Below are 24,116 nucleotides of genomic sequence, written 5' to 3'. Positions count from 1 at the left end.
ACAAAAAGGTCTTTTAAGGGAACAAGTAATTGCTTAACAACTTATGGCTTTTCTGAAGAACTGGAAGTTATTTAAGCCTTGAAAGCTGATGCAAACAATTCCTACAGGTGTCCTAACATTTTTTGATTACTTACAAACCTTCTGCCCATATCAAAGCAGTGCTGGAAAAAACTGTTGCTACACCCTCCAAAGCACCTTCTGAAGAAACTTTATAATTAAAGAAAAGAGAGACTCATTTCACTTTTGGAATTAAAGGAAAGAGTGACTCCTTTTATTACTTGGAAGCAATGACTTTGGTTAACCAAAGAACTGTTAAAACACTCCTGGGACTGTGTCTGTCTTAAAATAAAAAACATTTCTCCAATTAAAGATTGACCAATTTTGGCATAATATTTCTTGTTGGTAGTCTGAGTACCCAACAAAGATCATATACAATTTAGTAACTTCATGGATATATAAACATAATTTTTTATAGTGTCATAGGTAGCAATTGTGAGACAGACATTATCAATGACTAGAATCACCTGTGCATGTTTTCACACCATGTAAGTTGTTTTTTTGTACCTGTTTTAAACAATAGTTTTTTTATTACTACTTTTTCAATATTTTAATTCTAACAACATTATGCTCCAATGATTGTTGCTATTGCTGTTTACCTTGAGCCTTACTGCAACTACAGATGTGCTCACATTTACTATCACCGGTGCCACTTTGCATATAATGCATATGGCAAGGTGACTTTCCTTATCAGATATTTAGATATTGAAAGCAAAATATTTTCCCTTGAGCAAAACATTTATGTCAAAACTATATCTATAAAATATACCAAAAGAACTAATCTGACGTGCTGTGGGTAACCAGCTTTATGCAGCTGCTCAAAAAACACAGATGTGTTTACTTTAAGTTACACAAGAAACACAACTTCATTCTTTCGCTTATCACTATTCAGCAAAACTTTTTCACCAAAGTCAATCAGAAATAAAGTTGTTGCAAAGCTAAATCAGAGTTTGTTTCTTTTTCCTTATGTTTTGAAGAGGTTCAAGAACATGGTTGTGTCAGGTTTGTGTTTTGGAGGATCCAGAATACAAACCCAGTTCTGCGCATGGCATCATACTTTATAGGGTGAGTTCAGTGATGTCACATGCTGCTTTTGTTGCTGGCCATGTTGCTTGCAATGGATGATTTGGATGACATAATATTTACAGGCACTGATATAGCAGTGTCTGTAAAAATAAGACAAAAATGCCAGCACTTCTTGAGAATCCCCTAAGCGAAACACTACCATGATGATGTCATTATTTTTAGATGTTTTGAAATTAGACTCTAACAAGTGCCAAGAATAATGACTAGAAAACAAATCAAAATGATTTCTAGCACCTTGTCTTTCCTTTTGATTTGCACACTTTGTTTCACTGTTAAGTGTTATGACCACCTAAGAGAAAACCAATGCTCAGAAATGATGTGAAAATGCCCAAGGAGACGAAGAGAGCTTAAACAGCAAAGCATAGTCATAGTCAGGGATACTAGCCACAGTTAAAAAAAAACAAAAACAAAAGAACCTTCAAAACCAATTATGAAAACCAAAACACAAAACCAGACTTGTTGTCAGAAGATATAAAGCAAAGTACTAATTTCAAATGAGTATTTGACCCAAACTCACAATGTCTGCTGTTTGTTCTTTGATCCAATACTGGAAAGGCTGAGCTGTGTGTTGTCACCTTTTGCAGGTAGAGTGAGATGAACTAATATACTTTACCACAATATGGACATGTCTATGCAAAAAATGGTGGTGACCATATTTCAGCAAAATAAATAAACAAATAAATGGCATCATCAGAATGCTGATCAGCAAGAAAATAATGAGAAATGCACATGCAAAAACAGATGACCGGATGGAGTAATATTTTTACTGTTCATAGCCCCCTAACTTTACACTTACACTTTTTACCTCCTTATTATTAAACACTTGTGTAAGTCTTTTTTCATCTACCCAAAATCACGCTTTTGTTATCCTTCTTGCTCAAGGCCAGATTAAGACCCCTACAGGTACTAGGATATCGAACCTCAATGGACCTCCTGGGCAATCTCTGGTTTATTGCGTGCCTCTGTGTCCTTCTGTGTCGGGTCAGGCGCCTATATAGCGCCTTGTTACTATATATATATATATATATATATATATATATATATATGGCGGCACGGTGGCGCAGTGGGTAGCACTGCTGCCTTGCAGTTGGGAGATCTGGGGACCTGGGTTCGCTGGGTCCTCCCTGCGTGGAGTTTGCATGTTCTTCCTGTGTGTGAGTGGGTTTCCTCCCACAGTCCAAAGACATACAGGTTAGGTGGATTGGTTTAACAGACAGGTATTTACAGTCATTTTTTTTCTTTGCTCTTACACCCCTTCTTGAAATATTCAACTGTTTCTTGGTTGAATTTAACAAATAGAATTTCTGTTTGTTTACTACATTGCCTCTCTGTAAAATATGTGAGGGCTGCCTCTGCTTACAGTAAGAAAAGTTCTAATACCTTAGCTCTGCTTGTTACATAGATTAAAAAAAATAAAAAGGCATCTGTGGTGTGCTATGTTGCTGCGTGTGTGTGTGTGTGTGCATGCGATAGTGATGCCCACATCATAGGAAAATGCTAACTGCTATGCATCTGATGCCACCTGTATTGGACATTATTGTTGAGCTGAGCCTTATGACCACATCAATTTAGTAATATAATGGTAATTAATATGCCTATATTGTTTTTATCTTTTGTCACAAAACGAGTCCGAGACAGAAAAAGGTTTGGGGCAGCCACCCATATAATCTCAAATCCTTGGCTGCAAAGTTGTAATGAACAAAACGGTAGCACTGAAGTGCATACAATCGAGTCCAAGATCAGACTGAGGAATAAGGACAAAGGGCAGGGTTTTAAAGGGGAAGACAGGAAGTGAGGTCATAAGGATCAGAGATGTGTTCATTCTCCATTGGTTCGGGCCCGGGCGTGACGACAGAGGAGCCAGAGCCAGTAAGGACTCCTTCCATTGGCTCGGTCCCGGAAATGATGTCACAAGAGTCAGGTGGAATCTCCCGGGAATGGTCTGCAGGCAAGAAAGAAAAAGAGTCAGTGCACTCTGCCACCTCCCGGCACCTCTCAGTACTGCCGTCACTCAAGCCCTTTAGCTGCCTCCCATGCGCACGTCGGTGACACTTTGTTTTTATAATCAAAATGTATGACATCAAGAAAATATTTTTTCAATGACTAAATGTTTTTCATTTTTACTGGTGCTAGAAGTAACCCAAATGTGCTGTTGAGCTTTCTTTGACAGGCCAAGCCCTGGTGGCTTGCTGGTAATTCATTAGGCCAGTGTATTGGTTCTTCTGGTGCCTTCTTTTATTTTGCCTGTTAGTGAGGTGCAAGCCTGACTATACTATATTTCAATTCTGCATTTTTGACTTGTCATTAACGTTTTCACTTTCTCTTGGTTTAAAGTCTGACTATTTCTTACTGTTGCACCCTACTGGAAGTTATTAATGAAGGGATAATATAGAATGAGAACACGAAACGTCAACAATAAAGGATAACAATGCCAGTTTTTAAAACATTTAAGAAAATCATACCTTTTATGAGGGATAGAATGAAGAACAAGCTTAAAAATATCCTGCTTTTACAGACTTGTAATTTCTAAAATATATGGCTATCACATTCAGGTGCGTGGGTAAGGGTGAGCACAAGTGGTTAGTTTTTGAACCTGAAAGCCCTAACTACAAAAAATATAAAATTACGTGGTCTTTTGGTTCCTCCTTATGTCGCCTTTGATGTCCGTCTTGTCCTCTAAACTTTGGTCAAACCCGTGCATATGAAGATTCTAAACAATATAATAGTGACTTTGCCTCCTAATGTAGACCACTTCAGATCCATCTAATATGCCCTTGTCTGCTCCAGCATTAAGAAAATCTAAAAGGCTATAGTAGAGATCTTTCATTGATAATGTTATGTGTAAGAATGTTCTGCAATCCTTACAGGAATTGACTTATCAGGGACACAAGCCAAAGATTATGAGAGTGCATCACAGTTCACATCCCTGTCCTTTTCATCGCCAGCCAGGAAGCTGATGACCCTGGCGGTAAACTCACTTACACCCTGCCTCTTACTCGACTTTTCCCAGTCTCCGTGAGATTAAATCCACCATCTCTTCAACATGGTGTCTAGCCGGAGTGCTGACAGTGACGCCCATGTCTAATCTGAAACACTCTATTTTTCATGAAAAAATGGAGAGTCTGCAGTAAACCACAAATTATTTTATCTCTTTGTGACTTCTTTCACAATATATACAGTAGATTATTCGTTATAGAGAAAAGATGCATATCGTGGATGTTATTCAAAAGAATCAGATTTCAAAGTTCTGGCAAAGGCCATGTGTATTAGTTGCCAATACTATCCATCCATTATCCAACCCGCTATATCCTAACTACAGGGTCACGGGGGTCTGCTGGAGCCAATCCCAGCCAACACAGGGCGCAAGGCAAGAAACAAATCCCGGGCAGGGTGCCAGCCCACCGCAGTTGCCAATACTAGTGATGAACAAAACAGGTAACTTCCAATTCATATACAGTTTTGCAAACTGAATTTATTTTGCAAACAATTTAGCAATTGTGAAATGTGAAACTTAAAAAAAAGAGTTTTTTAGGGTGGAAAACAAGGAATGTTGCTTCCTAAAGCCTCATTCACACTTCTATTTTCTTTCACGCAGCTGCGTAATGCATGTAATCCATTGTAAACCAGTGAGAAGTTAAACAAAATGACACCTTTTATTGGCTAACTAAAAAGATTACAGTATGCAAGCTTTTGAGGCAACTCAGGCCCCAAGATGTAAGCATCTTGCCTGAAGAAGGGGCCTGAGTTGCCTCAAAAGCTTGCATATTGCAATCTTTTTAGTTAGCCAATAAAAGGTGTCATTTTGCTTAACTTCTCACTACATCCATAATGGCTAACACGGTACAACACCCTAGTACTACATTGTAAAACAGTAAAGTCAATTCTCTTTATGCCTCTTGTTCACATCCCCATGGAGGAGTGCAGTTGTTTTTTTTTTTAAATGTGACATGCTGTTATTTTTTGCACAAAGACACACCAAGATGCACTACTGGACACATTATTGTGTTTTTTCCACGGAAAGTCACTGCTGCCAAAAGCCCCAGACCACCAAGAGCGGTGTGGCAAGAAGGGCAACTGCCCCAGGCCCTGCTTTTGAGGTCCGCGTGTCCTGTTCAAGCAGATTTGTCAAGTTATATTCTCCAGTTATATTTTGATAAAGTCCACGTGTTATCTTGCAAAAATTTAGCTGAATACTGTAATGAGAAAATCCGGTGTATGTTAACATTATTTTTATTAATTTGCGCGCATGTTTATACAGTCCACGCATACCGGTAATAGCGTTTGACATAACCGGCCCCACGAGGAGTTGGTCAGCCCTAGGTTCCGCACACCCCTAAGGCCTCCTTTGCAGACCACCCTGCTGTTACTTAGCAACCAGCTTATTCTGGTTAAGGATATGCACACTAAATACGCCATGGAACTCCAAACCTATTCCATGTTTCTGATATATTTTTAGGATTGTGATCGCCAAAACTGTCTTGTGATCATTTGTAGTAGACATGGCTGATGATTCAACAGAATGTCTTCATGCAACAGGAAATGAATCTGGTGACCGTTTCACTATCTATCCATCCATCCATCCATTATCCAACCCATAATATCCTAATTACAGGGTCACGGGGGTCTGCTGGAGCCAATCCCAGCCAACACAGGGTACAAGGAAGGAAACAAACCCCGGGCAGTGCGCCAGCCTACTGTAGGGCACACACACACACACACCAAGCACACACTGGGGACAATTTAGGATTGCCAATGCACCTAACCTGCATGTCTTTGGACTGTGGGAGGAAACCGGAGCGCCCGGAGGAAACCCACACAGACACGGGGAGACCATGCAAACTCCACTCAGGGAGGACCCTGGAAGTGAACCCGGGTCTCCTTACTGCGAGGCAGCAGCGCTACCCACTGTGCAACCATATTGCCCCTTTCACTAGAGATCTTTATCCATCCATCCATTATCCAACCCGCTGAATCCGAACACAGGGTCATGGAGGTCTGCTGGAGCCAATTCCAGCCAACACAGGGCACAAGGCAGGAACCAATCCCGGGCAGGGTGCCAACCCACCGCAGGACACACACAAACACACCCCCACACCAAGCACACACTAGGGCCAATTTAGAATCGCCAATCCACCTAACCTGTATGTCTTTGGACTGTGGGAGGAAACCGGAGCGCCCAGAGGAAACCCACGCAGACACGGGGAGAATATGCAAACTCCACGCAGGGAGGACCCGGGAAGTGAACCTGGGTCTCCTTACTGTGAGGCAGCAGCGCTACCACCGTGCCACCATATCGCCCCTTTTCACTAGAGATCTTTATTTAAATGCTAAATGACTGCCAGATGCATGCGGAATTATTGCTTGAAAACACTTTCAGGAAGTATGCACCTTTCTTCTTTTGCAGGAAGCAAAAACACAATTTATTTTGCTTTCACTGCAAATTCAATTTCATCACTAACCATTATTTCATTAGATCCTACTATTTATTCTTACAATAATTCCACTCTGCTTTTTCATATTAACAATATAGAGGTAAGTAATACTACTGGTTAGCTGCTTCTAAGTTTGTCCAGACTTGTCTGCTCACTAATATAGCAACTGTCATTATAAAAAAGATATTTACAAGCTGGTTCTTGCACATGTCATACACTTTACAGGTAATATTAGTTTTCTGAAGACAGCAGATTTTTGACCAGCTGCTGTTGGCTGCCAGATTTGGTGCAAGATATTAAAAAGTGCCATCTGTTTTAAACAACTTGGGATAAAACACCTGATCACAGACATACTGCACCTCTTGTAAGGCTAGAATTTGTTATCTGCTCTTAACAAACTTTGAGCTGGAAGAGAATAATAAAACACAGATTGTGCAAATATACCCGAGTAATATTGTAAAGACAGGCTGAATGACTTTGATGGAAGACTTATAAAAATGCAATTTGTGTTGAATGCTTTTGAATTATTAATCGGTTTGCTTGAGGTAAATGTTAAACCGTGAGCTTTCATCTCCAGCAGAAAAACAAGTCCTCTTATATAATTGTGCATGTTATTTTAAGAAAACATTAGTCACATTTTATTAGTGTGTTAGTTACTCCAAAATTATACGTTGACTCTTGATGTCTGTACTCATGGTCATGTAAGATTATATTTCAGGTTTTAAATTCCTCTAAAACATCCACAGTCAAGCACTCTTACCGAGGCATCATCTGATCTTCTATAATTTTAATACCCTTTGCAGAGCAAATAGATCTTTTTCGTGCCAGACAGCCCTGCCGTCACGCAGCTGCGTATGATTTTCATTACAGTGCATGTTGTCATCAGTGTAAAATGTACTCCAACTGAGAATAATTTTATAGCAGTAGAAGCTTTCAAACACATCTGACACCTTGTTCCTATTTAAAGAGCATCTGTAACACACTCTCATCAGCATTTTAACACAAACACCGTGCAACAGATTTATCCTGAGTCGCAGTTCATGTTTTGCCTCCAGTGTCGCCACTTGATAATATTTACTGTTTTTTTTTTCACAAATGCAGGAACAATAGCAATGTGCCTGTGTTCTTGAGGGCACGCATTAAAAAATGACCACACTAAAAATTATCTCACGAAAAAAATCCATATACCAATAGTGGGTGGTGTTTAAAAAAGATTCTTTCCGAAATAAATTAGCTTTTTAAGGCAAACCTGCTGCATGATTTCATTCGTTTTCACTTTCTAAAGATGTGAACGTTTGCTTGGTTGTTGTTAGGAGTCATGAATAAAAATAAACTGAGAGCCAATGGGAATATCACAGAAAGAGAGAAGTACAGCAAACAAATCCAAAGGAAGGTGTAAAAGAACAATAAAAACCTGATAAAAATTCTTTCAGGGTATCTTTCTTTTGAAGCCTTGCACTGTCTCATAAGTTCATACAAAGACGGCCATTCTTATCTGTGTCCTGCCCCATCTAAACAATTCATGAATAGAGGCACGATTAAAATAAAAAGAAAAAAAACTTGAAATAATGGGAATGTTTTAAGTCTTGGGCTACCGGACTTGATTTATTCAAGAGAATAAAGGCAGCATCAAAATAGAAGGATAAGAAAAGCAAGCACTGTCCTCAGTTTTCTCAAACAAATACAAATCCTTCTTTCTCTCCGTTAAATCTTCTAGGCTTTCTCACTTACAGAGGATTACCATCTTCGATTGTGTACAATCTGATCTGAAGAAGCTCTCTGGAGGGTTTCTATTACTTGGTGACTGTTTTGTATTCCTTCAGTTATCTGAATTTGTAGGGTGCTGCCAGTCGATTATCCCTTTTCTCTGCTGAAAATAGCAAATGAAAAACAACATTTTACAATGCATGCAAATACTTTTTTTTCCTCGGATGAAGTAGTAGGTAAGAATTGCAGTGGAGTTTTAGTACTTACGATGTTACCTCCATTGTGACCTCATTTTTGTATGTTTACTAAAAACAAATTTCGAGTTTTGGTTCCTGATTGGCTAATATACTATTCAGTGCAACTCAAAGGCACCAAACAGCTGGGAATCTCTTTTAAGAAAGGAGTGTCTTTTACACTTCATAGAAAATAAGGGTGCTGTACTGCCGAGAAGTGGTGCTGCAGTCCCCAGTGCAGACTGCCACTTCAATGTGGACTTACCTTTGGCATTTCAAAGACATATTATGATGCAGTTAACCCTTAGCTAGTCACACTGGTGCATTTTGTACACCAATCTCAGTTATTTGTGTCTACCATCCTTTTACTTGAACCTACCAGCAGCATCTGCCATCTATCCTCAGATCGATTCACTACAAGTACAGTGTCTCAATGGCAGTGTGCCCCCGGCCAGCTTTATGAGTGGATGCGCAGTTGCAAGTTCCATATGGTGCATTTGTTACACCGCGTGGGTACTTATGTATATATGACAATGATGAGATGTTCTTCTTGCAATGACTTTGTCTGCAAAGAACATTCAACAGCTGAAGTGAAATGTGATCCATGTGCAAACCCTGCAGTGGATGAAAGTGTGACCGGTGATAAATGAGCACTGGAGAAGTGGATCAGGGTTATGTTCAGATAGTTCTAGACTGTGTGATACTGTTCAGTAATATGGTATTAAATTACATTAAAAACATGTACAATTTAAAATTATTACAACCTCACAGCGAGCATGTAAATAGTTATTTCAACACTGGTGCATAAAGTACGCCGCATGAGTACTTATGAGATGATAAATGGTGCGAATAGTTAAGGGTTAAACAATGGTACAGCCAGAGTTAATGGGGAGTAATGAATGAGGCAGCTGAAGACTTTGGTAGCGCTTTTTTTAGTTTGAAATTGATTAATTGCTGCTGCTAAATTAAGATCAATTTTGATAACATGACAATTTCATCATTGCTGTCTGGTAAAGTTGATCGACTGGTAAATTGACTTTAAAGAATTCTCCATCCAAGCACTGTTTTTTTTTACATGTGACTTACCCCATATAGTTTGCAGTGGAGGCTAAGAACATATTTTTAATCCCATGTTTTCATGGAGAAAGGACATCATAGCGTTTTTGATAACAGGACTCTATAGTGACCAATGCTGGACAATGTCAAATGACGTGAAAATCATCCATGGAAAAAAAAAAAGACAGAACTCTTGACCAATGAATGACAGGGAGAGGCGGGTCTTCAATTCAAAAAGTGACTCCCATGAGCCTTTTAGTTTCCTGTTTATGATTGCTCCAATTAATATAGAGGGAATTATTTAACAATATTTTAGCAAAAAAGGCATACATTTTGCACAATTTGAGCAAGTGACTGGATAACTGACATATGGATTATACAACAAACCCCTGTCCAGGGTTTGTTCCTACCTATGCTTGCTGGGTTAAATTCCAGCACCCCACCCCCTGTGACTGTTACCTGGATTAAGCAGGTTAGAAAATGTACATATTTTTACTATTATTAAAGTGCTACTCTGCTGACATAGCTCTCTTTCTCATGGATGGGGGTTGATTTGTTTCAAACCAGTTTTGTTAAACTTGTCTTGCATGTATGGAATGTTTTTTGTTTTTAATAAAATATATATATATACAAAAGAAAAAAACATGACATTTTGTGGGTGGAGTATCCACCTGAATAAAAGGATAAGTGTCATTCAAAAGATGGCACATCACAAACATTTTTAGTAATAAAATAATTTGCATTTGTTATTCCAATACAGTAGGTGGCACATCGCACACATTAAATCTGCATTTATGAATCCCACATCAAATGGCATAAAACAGAGACCATGGTGCACTACAAACATTAAGATGGAGCTGACTGTTGTGGCTGGCTGTCTGCTCGTCTCGCCAGTCTATGTTTTAACTTTGTTTTTATGTTTTAGTTTATCCCAATGGCCACTGTCCTACGATCGTGAGTCTTTACTCAACATATTTTCTGGCTTGCTTTCCTGTCAATTTTCATTTCCTGATGGGATTTTTTGTGAACCTCCACCTTTGTTTTATTCATCTCCTGACTTCTTCACCTGGATGCCGGTGTTCACCTGTATCAGTGAGTTGAATGCCCCTCGGAGACGGAAATGCACAAGCCGCCGTCGTGGAAAAAGAGCCGGAATTGCTGTTAAACAACGCCGACTCAAGTCCCAGAGCTTTGATTTCCGATGCCTGTGAGTCGTCTATGACCCATCTTCTCTTGCTCAGGCCTCCATCCCTGGTTCATGAGTGCTGGACACCGGATTTACGTTCTCCATTTCTAGGCGGTATCACTTTTCCTCGGTGTGCTCTCGGGGATTAAACGCCACAAATCTTCGCACGCTCACCAGTGCTCATCCCGTAATGAGCTCTTCTACTTCTTTCAAGGCTGCTATTCTTTTATTCTGCAAGACTCTATTACGTCAAATAATCTGGATTTCTTTTTCATCACTGAAACCTGGATTTTAAATGGTGACTCTTCATGTTTTACTGACTTGGTACCATCAGGTTATTCATTTTTAAACTCTCCGCGGCTGACTCGTTGTGGTGGGGGCATTGCCATTGTTTTTAAAAGTATGTTTTTGTGTCAGAGCCTTACAAAGGGTCAGTTTAGCAGCTTTGAACTGCAACTTTTCAAGGTATGCAGCTCCCCTTCTTTGTTGTTTGCCGTGGTTTATAGACCTCCTGTAATTAATGATATCTTCATTTCTGAATTCTCTGATCTTCTGGCTGATATTACCCTCTCCCATGACAAAGTATTTATTGTTGGTGATTTTAACATTCACGTTTTTTGTCAATCGAAACCTTTGGTTAATTACTTTTTATCACTTTTGGACTCATTTGATTTTATCCAGCATATTAATACGCCAACTCACTCTCTCAGTCACACCCTTGATCTTGTTCTTACTCGTGATATTTCAGGTAATAATATTGATTTATGTGATGTTTCTTTCACTGATCACTTTTCTATAATGATGGATTTGAATATTACTGTTGATGTCCCGTCTACTAGCTGTGCTCCACGCTGCGCTCGCTTTTTAAATTCTTCTATTATATCCAAATTTAAAACCATATTCAATATGATGGGATCGATGATTCTGTCTTAAATTTTAATTCTTCTTGTAAAACGGTTTTAGACTCAATTGCTCCGTCCAAGATACGCAGTAATAAGGGAAGACCTGTTCCCTGGCTAAATGATACTACGCGATCGCTACGCCGCGCCTGTCGAACTGCTGAATGGCGTTGGAAAAAAGATGGACTCATTGTTTCTAAACAGATTTTAAGGACTTCTCTATTCAACTTCCAGGCAGCTGTTAAGAAATCTAAACATGATTTCTTTGCTGATTTAGTATCCCATCATTCCAACGGCGTAGCAAGGTTCACAGGGGCCCGGGTGCAATCATCATTGAATGGGCCCCCAAACCTGCGTGCTTTGTGCGCTCGCAAAAAAAAAAAAAAAAAAAAAAAAGAGGCCTGATGGGCCCTCCCGAGGCCCGGGGCCCGGGTGCATTGCACCCCTTGCCCCATTGTAGCTACGCCACAACATCATTCTAAGAATCCTAGGGTCTTATTTAATTCAATTCATGCGGCCATTCACCCTCATTCTGTGATGGGATTAAATAGCATTGTTCATTCATGTGAGCAGTTTCTATCATTCTTTTGTCAACAAAATTGATACTATCCACTGTGGCATTGTTCAAACTGGCTATGAACGTCCTACTGTTAATCATGACATTGTCTTGGAATCCTTTGATCTAGTCTCACTTTCACAGTTAAAAAGAACTATTGACACCCTTAAACCAGCCCCCAGTCCTCTGGATATTGTTCCACCACATCTCTTAGTGGAGGCCTTTGATGTTTTGGGCCCATCTTTACTAGCCATTATCAATGATTTCATAAGTGCGGGGGTTGTGCTCTCATTTTTTAAACATGCTGCGGTCCATCCCTGTCTAAAAAAGGCAGAATTAGATCCTGGAGTTTTAGCCAATTTTCTCCCAATTTCCCAACTGCCATTTCTGGCTAAAATTCTAGAAAGAACTATTTATAATCAATTGGTCGATCACCTTAACTCCAATAATTTATATGAGATCTACCAATCTGGCTTTAGGCGTTTTCATGGTTTTGAAACGGCCCTCCCGAAAGTATTCAATGACATCTCTATTATTACGGATTCAGATGACGCGGCAGTCCTTCTCCTCCTTGACCTGTCCGTTGTCTTTGACACTATTGACCATGAGATATTCCTGATGCGGCTTGAACATCTTATGAGGCATAAAGGGGCTGCTCTTAACTGGTTCAGGTCATCTTTAACTGGTAGACACTTTTCAGTGACTTTAAATTCCTCTTTTTCATCTACTACTCCTCTTAAATATGGTGTTCCTCAGGGATCCATTTTGGGTCCTATTTTATTCTCTATATACCTTCATCCTATTGGAGCTATTTTTAGGAAATTTAACATTTCTTTTAACTGCTATGCAGATGATACACAGGTTTATATTCCTGTCTGCAACTTTGCAATAAATCAGCTACACAACTGTCTTTCTGAACTAAGATCCTGGATGGCTAATAATTTTCTTGATCTGAATCAAAATAAAATGGAGGTGCTTATAGTGGGTCCATCAGCTAAAGCCCAAATTGGTCTTGGACTTCTCGGCTCTTTCTCTGTCTTTTGAAAACCTCAAGTCCGCAATCTTGGCGTAATCTTTGACAGTAACCTCTCTTTTGAGAAACAAGTAAGTTCTGTAGTCAAGAGTTGCTTTTTCCAGCTTCGTCTATTAGGTAAGATCAGGCCTTTTTTATCTTCTAGAGATCTTGAGAAAGCTACTCATGCTTTTATTTTTTCTCACCTTGATTACTGCAACTCGCTGTATTCTGGGATTAACAAATCCCTATTACACAGGTTACAGTTGGTCCAAAATGCTGCCGCTCGGTTTCTGGTTGGGGCAACAACAACAACAACATTTACTTATATAGCACATTTTCATACAAAAAGTAGCTCAAAGTGCTTTACATAATGAAGAGAAGAAAAATAAAAGACAAAATAAATTAAAATAAGACAACATTAGTTAACATAGAAAGGAGTAAGGTCCGATGGCCAGGGTGGACAGAAAAAACAAAAAAAAACTCCAGAAGGCTGGAGAAAAAAATAAAATCTGTAGGGGTTCCAGGCCACGAGACCGCCCAGTCCCCTTTGGGCATTCTACCTAACATAAATGAAATAGTCCTCTTTGTAGTTCGGGTTTTTCACGGAGTCACTTGATGCTGATGGTCATACAGACTTCTGGCTTTTAATCCATCCATCATTGTTGGAACATCATGGTGCTTTGGGTACAACAGAACACCGGAAAAGGAAACAGAAGAGAGAGTAGGGGTTAGTACAGATTTTGAATGAATAGTTATTATAATGAATTGGATATACAGAGTATCAGGATTAAATTACAGTGAAGTTATGAGAAGGCCATGTTAAAATAATGTGTTTTCAGTAGTTTTTTAAAGTGCTCCACTGTATTAGCCTGGTGAATTCCTACTGGCAGGCTATTCCAGATTTTAGGTGCATAACAGCAGAAGGCCGCCTCACCACTTCTTTTATGTTTTGCTCTTGGGGCAAGAAAGTCTGATTCTGTTTCTCCTATTTTAGCTTCTTTACACTGGCTGCCTGTCAGTTTTCGAATGTATTTTAAAATCTTGTTGCTAGTTTTTAAATCTTTACATGGGCTTGCTCCTGCCTATTTATCCGTATTGTGTATTTTACACCAGCCATCTAGAGTGCTTAGATCTTCTGGTCAGTTGTCTCTTGTTGTCCCTCGTACCAAGTGTAAAACTAAGGGGGACAGGGCTTTTGCAGCTGCTGCTCCTCGCCTGTGGAACTCTTTACCTCATTACATAAAGGAGTCGTCTACAATTGAACTGTTCAAAACAAGTTAAAAGACTCATTTCTATTCACTTGCATTCCGTGACCTTCAGTAATACTGATGGTTTCCTCATTGTGATTATATAACATCACTTCTATTTATTATTTATTTTATTTTTATTTATGTTCATATAGTTTTATTTCTGTTTATTTTATTTATGTTATTTGTTCATTTTTTTCTTTTATTCTATTATTGTAAAGCACTTTGGCCACGGCATTCCTATATTGTTTTAAATGTGCTATATAAATACATTGACATTGACATTAACAATAAGGTCTGCATTGATTATTTAGATTTCTACCCATCTTAGGTTGGTAGCACAGCTAGTTCCTTTAAAAAGGAGCAAAGTACTTAGAATTACTGGAAAATCTTTTGAAAAATGAAAAGAGAAGATGAAAAAACAGCAGACAGTAAGACAATAAGTCTCAGAGATTCATGAAGACGAGAGAATACAAAATGAAAAGAAATGTATCAATGAACTACATACCTTTTTTACCTAAGAATTTACAATCAAAGAAATACACGGCATCTCTCAGGCAAGGAGGGAGTTCAACATGTAAAAATTTTAAAATACAGTCAGTCAGATGTCCTTGAAGAACTAGGCACAATAAAAGCAAAACACCTGGGACGGATCAGTTTTTATCGTTGATACTGAAAGAAACAAAAGATGTTTTTACAAAACACTGGCATGTTCCAGAAATTATGTCAGACTAGAAATGTTCACGGTGCTCAGAAAGGTGACATAGTGACGCCCAAGAGGGAAGTCCAAATGGATTCCAATAGTTTGAGGCCAATACACCTTTTGGAAAAGTGACATGAAGTGTCAGAAGATGTCCCTCTACTTCTTGCTTTGCCAAGTTACCTCCTGTAGTCTTCAAAAACTGAACATTAATATCTTTGGAGATCCCTTGCTGCAGATAAAAATTTTAGTTTTGTGGTATTCACATTCAGTTTTTTCTTTTACATTTTCTATTTACTATTAATAGTTATTTCTTATTTTATTTTTTTATCTGTGATGTCATTTTGGCACCACTTTGGATCTATACCTCATGACTGCTGTTGGCAAGGAGGTTGTAGTTGGTAACATTTTTTTACATTTTTTACATTTTACATCATTCCTGGTGGCTCCATAATCCATACTAACCCCTACTCTCTTTTCTGTTCTTTTTCTAGTTTTCTGTGGTGGTGATCTGTGCCACCACCACCTGATCAAAGCACCGTGATGTCCCTACATTGATGGATTAAAGGCCAGAAGTCGACATGACCATCATCATCAAGTTCTTCCATGTGAACCCTGAATACAATGAGGACTGATTGAGGTCATTTATGTTACGTAGAATGCCTAGGGGGTGCTGGGTGGTCTCATGGCCTCTGAACCCCTACAGATTTTATTTTTTTCTCCAGCTCTCTGGAGTTTTTTTGTTTTTCCTGTCCTCCCTGAGCATCGGACCTTACTTTTATGCTATGTTAATTAGTGTTCCCGAATTCTATTTTCTTATTTATTTTGTCTTTTTTCTCTTTCTTCATTATGTAAAGCACTTTGAGCTACATCATTTGAATGAAAATGTGCTATATAAATAAATGTTGTTGTTGTTGTGCACGTCTTGGTGTCACCATCATTTTTGATGTTATTATGTCCTCCTTGTTTAAGATGGTGGCACAGTACTATTTCTTTCCAAGGCTGTGACTGAAATTCTCAAAGAAAAACTCAAAGCTTTGTTTGCTGTGGTTATTTAGGTGGTTAGTTTTATGAATATGTAAAAGGCCTTACGTGTATGGAAACAAAGAAAAAAGAATAAAGATCAGGAGATAAATAATTTATGAGGGAAAAGGCTTATACATGATCAGGAACAAAAAAAGTGTAAAAGTCAGAGTACCAAGGACCAGACGGAATACAAAAGCCCAATACTTATAAACAGAAACTGAAGTCAAAAAACTATAAGGAAGGTCCTTACAGTTATGAATAGGTTCATTATTATTTTGTATGTGTTTTTCAGCATCAGTTTACGAGTTTGAGTACTTGGTTTGAGGTTTTGTAAGCCCCAGATTCTGAATCTTTCATTTGTTTCATTATCTAAAATGTACTTTTTTGTTTTCATGCTATTTTGGTTATTTATGATCGCCATTCTTTTGTCTTCCTGTCATTAAAGCACAGGTCGTTTTGCAATGCATTGGTTTTAAAAGGTCACTCATGATGTAATTTCCCTATTCGAGTTTACAGATTAATAAAACTGTTTTGATGCTCAAGTTTGTGATTAGTTATTCTCTCTGCTTTGTTTCCTTTTGGTTTCAACTCTTTCCAGTGGTTTTCTGACTTCAACTTTTGCTAGTCGTTTTGGATTTGACAATGTGTATCAATGGTTTTTGACACTTTTCTGATGCTGACAACACCCCTTTTCCTGTATTTCCTGAATTTCTTTTTTAAATTTCAGTTTAACGAATCGATGCATTTTAATTGAATTAACTTAATTCTTTTATGGGCACCCCACGATTTTACACATATGACCAACAAAATCTTAGTACAAGAAAAAAATTTGTATTTTCATTTTAGTGCATAGCGAATAAAATCGTGTCACTTAAAAATCTTTTTTTTTTATATTTTTAGCCACCCCAATGCCACACAGTCCTCTGCATGTTACAAAAACATTGACTTGGGTGGGAAGGTGATTTGACAGAAATGACATTAGGGACGGTGTGAAATCAAATCTACGATCATTCATTCATGTTCATTTCTCATTTCCGAAATCCTAACCATGGTGAAACCTTACATGTGTGAAGTACTGGAAATGTGCTGCTGTCTATTGGAGAATCAAACCTTCAATCTTTCTTAGAAAAGCCCAACACTTTATCCAGTGAGCCAATATTGCCAAATCACTGAAAATAGTATTTTGCCAAATTTCTATATAAATTATGAAAATTTGTAAAATTAAAAAAAAAAATTAGTTTGTGTACAATGATCTCGAACCTTCAGCCATTTGATTGAATGTCCAACACGCTAACCACTTTACCAATGCTGCTTAATTGTCATATTGAAGTAATTTGACACAACTTCAATATGAATTGATCAAAATTATTTATTTTTCATTAATTTGTCTACATTGGTCTTGAACCTTAGACTGTTTGACTGAAAGTCCAAAATGCTAACCACTTGATAAACACCGCCAATTTTTCATATATGTTTGTTGGCTAAAAGCTCTCTCTCTCTCTCTTTCTATATATATATATATATACAGTATATGTGGGTGTAAAAGTCTAATATAAAGAAGTGAGAAATTTCAATTTGACGTAATTAACATACAACCACCGGGTCAAAACTGATGAAATATTGCATCGTTGTCAGAGATTAGCATGCATGCAAAGTCTGAAGGAAATCAGTTGGGGGAAAAGTAGGTAAAAAATTGACAAACAGAAATGGCAAGTTGAATAAAATTGTGTCATAATAATAAAAAATCATGTAGTAATACCAACGTTATATAAAAATGGGAATGCTTACAGAAGATGAAGAAGAAGAATACAATAGGAAAAAACACATAGAAAAATGAGAAAAACAGATGCACATCAATATCAGACTATTCTTCGTATCAGCCCAGAACTATGATTTGTTTAATTCTTGACTATGAATGTTGTCTCATGTTTTAGATTTGACGTTTGGCCTTCTTGTACTTAATGGTTTTGTTCCTCAGCCTTTCTCTTGACCATTCTTCTGTCTCTTCCCTATACTTATCTTAATTTCATGCTCTTACTAGTTTCTTGTAGTTTCCAAATGAATGTTTCATTTTTGCTTGATGAGAAACAATATGTAATAGTCATGATCCTGTATGTATATATATATATATATATATATATATATATATATATATATATATATATATATATATATATATATATATATATATATATATATATATATATATATATGTATATTGTGACAGATTGCGGTCCTCTCGACCCCTTGAACCCTCAGACCACTCTTCAGACACCAGGTAAAAGTCCAATAATTTTTTATTTGGACACTAATAATGTGCACAAAGCACCTACACTCCACAATACTCATATAATAAACCAATAATCAATACACTACAATAAACAATCCTCCACTCCCAGACACGTTGCCACCCTTCCACCCAGCTCAGCTTGACGTCTGGGATTTCCCACAGTCCTTTTATAATCCTTGACCCGGAAGTGTTTCACCCTCTCTGTCCACGTGACTAGGAACACTTCTGGGTCAGATAAAAATCCTTTCTTCTTCACCCCAGAAACATGTCATTCCTCCTGTCCATGTGACTTGGATGTACTTCCGGGGCATAGGGCAAATAATCCTTGTTCCTCCCTGCAGCATCCCCTAGCGGCCCCCACGGTATCCAGCAGGGTTAGTGATAAAAACTGCATTGTCCAGAATTCCCTGCTGGCATTCGGGGCACCTCCATGCTGCAGGGAGGGCTCCACCTGGAGGTCTGGGGGTATTGGCCGGGATGAACAGCCGGCCACATATCACAATATATATATATATATATATATATATATATATATATATATATATATATATATATATATAAAAAAGTAGTCCCTGAATGAACTTTTGCCTGACATACTATAGAACTTATACTTGATACCAAAGCAAATAGTGACTAATAGTGTGTTTCATGAATCAAAAGAATACTGTAGTTTACAGAGTATTTAATGATGAAAAAAATGTATTTGGTTAATTACTACAGTAGTATTTAGTTATTCCACACTGAGTGTAACAATGAAAACTAAAGACCTGCTTAAAACAAGCCATATGTCTTTATCACAAGTCATTGTGGAAACAAATAGGCACTTTTCATCCTTACTTAAAGCTGTCAGACTTAAAACTGTCTTGTGTGAGCAAAAAGGCCCCACAAGGAAAAACATCTCCAAGAAAAAGAAAAAAAAAAACACACACAGAGTGCTTTATAACAAAGGTAGTTGATTCTAAGGATGTCTGAGAGAGTCATTTCCTAAGCACATTACCTATGTGAAGGATTTTGTGTCTATAAATTCCCATGTGGTCACTTCATTGTAGTATACATCATTTTTCAGTGCTCCGCTAAAATGAATTCCCTCATGCATCTCTGCCAGAATTTAATCCGCTGACTGGGAATTGCCTCAGCACAACAGAATGCCAGCACATAGCAATTACTGTACGTGACCTGGAGCTGTATATACACACACATGAGAAAATAAGTCCAGCCTTGATGAGCTTATGAAGACACCAGCTTCTATAATGTGTTCACTGGGATTATTAAGTCAGGAAAATACCCTGCAACATTTCATTTTAAATAAAAGCAGAGATCCTCTCATTATTTTAACATAAATAATAAAGCAGACACAATTGCAATTGATTGCTTATATTGCTACACCTTTACCAATAATTCAGACTTTAAAATCTGTATGTGCAACATACTGGCTCAGGACATATCAACTCAGAGGGTAATAAAGACTGCAGTTTTAAGCTATCAATATTTCAATCTTCACTGCATATTTTTTTATTCACTTTATACAGTAAGTACTCATAACAATTATTTGATTTGCCTCCTACTGAAGATATTGATAACTAACTACATGAAAGAGTGTCTAATCATTGAAGCAATGAGACAAAATGTTTAATAGCTGTGAAGACTCAGAGCCAGCTCCAATGCAAGTATTACCCCAGGCAGCTCTTTATTTATGGTGCAGTGTTAAGCCATGGCATTCAGTGATGAGGGGTGTATGCTTTTTATAAACACTTTAATGTCAAAATGCCTTTGGTATACTAGGTCACCTATGCTACTGTATGTACTAGCATCATCACCGACGAGATTTGTCTTAGGAGGCCATACTGTATATGGGCCACAGGCTATTCATATGCCCCAACTTCAGCTGCTAGAGGGAGCTGCTGGGAGGCTGCCTTGTCATCTGGGATGTGCTGGAATCACTTCTTAATCTGTCTTAAGAAGGAGCCTCACTTCCTTGACCAGGCAATTGGAGTCAGAAATGGAGGACAAGGATAAGGAAAATGGAAAGATGGAAGGGGTATATTTTTCCCGACTTTTTTTCATTACAAGGATCTTTCTGAAGTGTTTTTGATTTGTGAACGGCACTGTGCTCAATAACAGACCACACATGATAAATCATTCAGTGCTCATTACTGGGGTTGCAAGGGAATATCGTAGCACCCTGCAGAAAGCTCATCACAGGTTTGACAAGGCTAGATGTCTGAGTGGCAACAGATGGCCAGGACTGAAGAGGAGTGCATCCATTAAAACTTTAGAGATTGGAGACTTTCAAAATAGAAGGAATATATGAAAGTGCCAAGTACTGTGTCAGGGCATCATTTCAGTGATATGAGGAGTGTGATGACAATTGCTGATGCCACGATACCAACAGTGTTCAGGATAGTGGCTTGCCTAGCATGAGGCTTGCACACATCTTGTTCTAAATTTGTTCTTCTTTAGTTTAAGCCATGTTTCCTCTCTCCTATAAAAATGGGAAAGTTAAGTCATCAGTCTCAGGCTCTTAGAGTAAGTCATTGCTGTTTACTGTAGTTCAATAAACAAGCCCATTATTCAAAATTAACCTTTGACAGTACCAGCAAGAGGACTTCGATTCCAAGAAGTCTGCAAAGGTGCACAGGAGATGGAGGCTTTGATAGGCATACATTGTGAAGGGAATCAGCATAGAGATAAAGGATCAGCGCAGAGATGCAGCAGTCTTTGCATACAGGTGCAGGTTGTGCAGGTTTTCAAAAAAAAAGAGACTGTTACATGTAATGTTGCTCAGACGTATGTGGTGTTGTAGCTTTTGTTTGCAGATTGCGTCTGCATGTGTGATGTGATTCATTCTTACTAATGGCATTCTCTCTCTGCTATATTCCTTTTGAATCCTTTTGAATGTTGGAATTTTCAACTGGAATGCCCCTAGTCAGATTTACTTCTCGGGCCTGGTCTGTTAAGTCCACGTTTGTTCGACTTCAGATGTCAATCCAAAATGGCAATAAACACCACACACTTTAGTGAAACCTGTAGTATTATATTGTTTATTTGCACTTCTGTCCATTTGTGTCTCTTTAATTAGTCATATGCATAGTACTGTCCAGCTTCTATCTTTGGATGTGATTACATGGGCAAAATACCACATAACCAGTTGTTATCAGCTGGTGTTTATTCCGAAAAAGTAAGCACAACAAGTTTTTCTGGAGGTGTCTATATTGGTTTCCTGAATGTTTTACTGGAACTTGGGTCACTCAGGTGTGACATCCTTCCCAGCTTTGACATCGGACTTCCAAGGTAAATGGAACATAGCATAAAAATACAGTGCTCAGCCAACAGTGGAGCACTAACTGGACCAAAGATTAGCACAGGGCATTTCATACAATGGAGAATAGTACAAACATTATTATTCTTATTATTGATATTATAATTAGCTTACCTTTTAGTTTACACACTTTTCATCTCCTGTTTAGTTTGAATTAGTCCTGTTTGTGTGTTCTGCGGTGGGCTGGCGCCCTGCCCGGGGTTAGTTTCCTGCCTTGCGCCCTGTGTTGTCTGGGATTAACTCCAGCAGACCCCCGTGACCCTGTAGAGCGGGTTGGATAATGGATGGATGGATGGATGTTTCTGTGTTAGTGTAATTTCATACATAGTTAGGACTTTAAGACCTAAATGATAACACCAAACAAACATTACTACTTAATAGAAAACACCAAATCAGCTTACCTGATGTCTTCCTTTCCCCTGGTTTCCATATCACATGTAGTTATGTTCCCAGTTCCTGAAATCTTGTGGAACTGTATATATCACCTTATGCAGTGGACATTATCCCAAAAGTGCCTAAAACCTACAGTACAACTCTTATCCATTACTACAATTCAAGATCAGGCATTGGGTAAGTCAGAGATGAATGAACGTTGGCAAATGACTCAGTGCCATCTTGTAGTTGTGAAGCCATTTCATTAGGAAGCAAAACAAGGTTCATCTTAGTGGAGTTGCAGCCTGTCCAGGTGTCTTTTCTGCTTTTCAGTCGATGATTGCTGGGATAGACCCCAGCTGCCCCATGACCCTACCCTGGATATACAGGTTAAAAAATGGATGGATGGATGGATGGAGTCTAGAAAGACATCAATATGTTGTCAAAATTTGATGTCAGGAATTTTTGCATTATAAAATTCCTCATATGCAACGTATAAGTGACAGCATGGGTTGCTTTCTTATTACTGCGCATGAGGTAGATAGAGATCACAGAGCAAGAGTTCCTAGAGTCCAAAAGTTGCCAGTATTGTTACCTAATCATGTTCTAGTGGTGAATTTCAATCTCAGAAGAACCAAATGGAATATAAAGCATTCCCCTTCTGTTAGGTGGGAAGCTGCCTGCAGACGTCATACTTATTTTTGTAGTACAAATGCTTCTGTGTATTAGTCCAAGCGTCAGACCTCAACACTTCTGTAGCATCTGAAATGCTTACTTTCAAGTGTAATAGAAATGGCTGAATCCAAGCAACTCAGGTCTTCTGGAAATGGTTCTTGTGGTAAGTGATTTCATGGACAAGAAAGAGTGGCACATGGAATAGGCAGTGGGAGAGAGAGAGAGATAGAACCAGCCACTGGCAGAGATGAAATATGTTGTCATGACAGTTCAGAAATATGATGTCCTAACAGTTCATAGAGAATGGCACTGCAGAGGGCAGAATGTTCTGTACATACATTGAATGCCCTAGAAGTTTTAGTGGAGATGCAAGCTGGGAAGCAGAGAGATTAGAGTGAGGAGGAAACATTCAGTTTTTCAAGGTGTAAGAGAACATGTGTTGTGGACTGGAAGTCTCAATCACTAAACAGTTCCAAAGCATGTAGTCCCAAAAATGCTCACTAAAGGGGAAACCGTCTGACCCAACTAGTAACAGGACGGGGAGGGACCCTAGCTGAGACATGACAGCAAGTTACTCAACATTATGCAAGGTTACAAGGGTAAGGTCCAGGGTGTGTATTTACAAGTGGTAGATCTGACTTGAAAACATGGGACAATAATCCATATTACTAACCGAGAATGCTAAACCGGATGATGGACGCAGGCACATCCGGCCATGGGCCGTAGCTGCAAAAAGACGTACTGCGCAGGCGCAAGAAAGGGCGGACGGGATACACACCAAGAGGGGGATTTAACAAGCCCCTGGAACACAAAAAAAAAGAACACAAAACCGCCCCACACACCCTACAAGCAACGGACGGGACACACACAAAGAGGGGGATTCAACAAGCCCCTGGAACACAAAACGAAAGAAGACGCTCGCTCAACAACAATCCTCACCCACACACCCCCCCCCCCAATCAATAAGAAGTGACACCCAAAGCCACATATCTAAAGTAAACGTCCATATTAAACATACGTCATCTCAAAACCTTCACACTAGGCAGCAAAGGTGGATCTCATTAAAAGAAAGCACTATTAACCGTTCAACTGGAGAAAAGGCTCCATATTAACAGTGAGTACGATCCTACTAAATACTTATCCATATTTCGCACGCTGAGGAACAAACAAGTCATGCATACACGGTCACGGGTACAAAACTATTCGGATCGGATAACGGAACAAAACACACGAACACGAATGAAACAAAAAGAATACACG

This window comes from Erpetoichthys calabaricus, chromosome 8, assembly GCF_900747795.2.
Source record: "Erpetoichthys calabaricus chromosome 8, fErpCal1.3, whole genome shotgun sequence".
Classification (NCBI taxonomy): Eukaryota; Metazoa; Chordata; class Cladistia; order Polypteriformes; family Polypteridae; genus Erpetoichthys; species Erpetoichthys calabaricus.
The sequence above is the reverse complement of the archived record's forward strand: the minus strand, read 5'-3'. Positions refer to the sequence as shown.